The following is a 2049-nucleotide window of genomic DNA, read 5'->3' as shown; positions in this document are numbered from 1 at the left end:
CGGCCGCCCCGGGCGCCGCCACGTTCTCCGCGTCCTGCATGGGCCCAGGCGCTGCCTCCTCTCTCGGCCTCCCTCTCGCAGGCTCCCAGGCCGCACCGCGAGCTCGCCGGCGCCTACCCCAGAGCCATGTGCGAGCGGCGGGCCGGCCCGGACCACGCGCCCACGGCGGGGGTGCCGCCCGCACCCGCGCCCTCCCGACGCGCCGCCGGCCGCGACTCCCGAGAGAGCGTGCCCGCCGCCGGCCGAGCCACGCCCGCCACAACAAGCACGCGGCCCCTCGCCGTCCACTGGCCGCTCCCCCCGAGGAGCGGACTCGGCGGGAGTTACGACCACCCCCACCTGCGCTGGCGAAGTGGTTTCGCCCAACATGGCAGCCACCCTTCCCTTCCCGTCAGGCCTTTCGGCGCCGGACGGAACTATTTACAGCCCCGGAGGGGGAATTGAGACATAACTGTAGTCTGCAGGATTGTATGAAAAATACAACTTTGCTCAAAAATCAGCGCTAGGGAAAGCCATGTAAATCCAGTTAATGAGCTGAGTTGTGATACCCTAGGTTTCGATTGGATAGGCCACTTCGCTATTACTGAAGCTCCCCCTTCATACATCAGTCTTTAGACTCGTCTACTGACTGGGCAGAAGACGACTCCAAAATGCAATAAAATAGAGTGTGAGCTGCAGACGGCCCAAACGCCTACGGAGACGCTGCGGGGCCTCACACGTCAAATGAGCCAGAGGCGCGCTAGTCGCGCGTGCCGAGGAGCTCGGCCGTGGTCAGCGGCCGCTTCCTCCACCCCCCCGGGCCGAACTCGGGATGGTTCGGTCCGCAGAGCACCGGTGCCCCCCCCACGCGAGAGCGGCGCACGGCACGTAAGTGGGCGTGGCCCGTGACACGTGAGGGGCGGGGCCAGAGACGTGGTGCGCGGCGGGAGGCTGGAGGGAGACTCGGAGGGTCAGAGCTGCGAGCGGGCTGGACGCTGCAGGTACACCTAGCACTGAGCCCGCGCAGGTGTTTCCCTTTCCACCGGCGCAGCACCGAGCCGGTGACTGTGTAATGTTTTCATCAAAATACAAGAGCTCCGTGGCTGCTGACCCTGCTGTCGGCCCTGTAACCGCGGGCGGGTTAACCGTGGTTCGGTTAGAGCCGAGCTCCGGGCCTGTCTTTGCTCACTTGTGAAGGAAAGCGCTCTGAGTGCCCTGCAGAAGGCCAGCACGCTTCACTAAACCCCGAAAGTAGTGTCCGTAACTTCTTAGATGGCTGCGATTCCTTTTGAAATGTCCCTCTGTCCCCTAAAACCAGAACCCTTGCTGGCCGTTGGAGTCTGATCTTTGGGACCCTGTGGGGGTCCCTGTTTTCCCCACAATCCTGCTTACCTGTCCCGGTGTTTCGGGGGAGCGCGTCCCCATCCCTTCCCACGGAGCCGCTGGCTGGGTTCCCACTGCCCACCGTCCAGTTAGTGGCCGAGCACAGAGCCATTTCTCAGCCAGAGCTGCTTGAGTCGCGCCAGCTCTCGTTTTCTGAGAAGTGCTGGAGGATACCGTGCGGGTGAAGCAGCGGCAGAATGCACGGGAAAGCCGAGAACAGTTGCATTGGGCAGCCAGCTGAGAACAGCTGCATTGGGCAGCCAGGTAAGAACAGGTGCATTGGGCAGCCAGGTGAGAACAGCTGCATTGCGCAGCCAGGTGAGAACAGTTGCATTGGGCAGTCAGGTGAGAACAGGTGCATTGGGCAGTCAGGTGAGAACAGGTGCATTGGGCAGCCAGGTGCGCCGCAGCCGGTCCTCTCCAGCATAAGCTATTGCAGAGGGATTTTAAAGCCTTTTCCATTAAGTTGCTTCTTCCTTCCGGTGACACCCCCCCCCCATGTGTCAGAGTAGAACTGGCGTTTTCCGTGACGGTACCGTGGATCACCAGGCCTTACTTCCAAGGCATCTCGAGGTGGATTTGGACCTCCTCCCTTTCAGCTCAGCTTGTTAACTGTGATGTTTATAAGATTCTTAGGCCCTTCCCATCACAAATAGAGACTGTTCTCCCTTTTCCTATGAGTCAGGA

This window comes from Elephantulus edwardii, unplaced genomic scaffold (assembly GCF_000299155.1).
Source record: "Elephantulus edwardii isolate Elephantulus edwardi_28Jun2011 unplaced genomic scaffold, EleEdw1.0 scaffold00080, whole genome shotgun sequence".
Lineage (NCBI taxonomy): Eukaryota > Metazoa > Chordata > Mammalia > Macroscelidea > Macroscelididae > Elephantulus > Elephantulus edwardii.
This window is presented reverse-complemented; position numbering follows the sequence as displayed.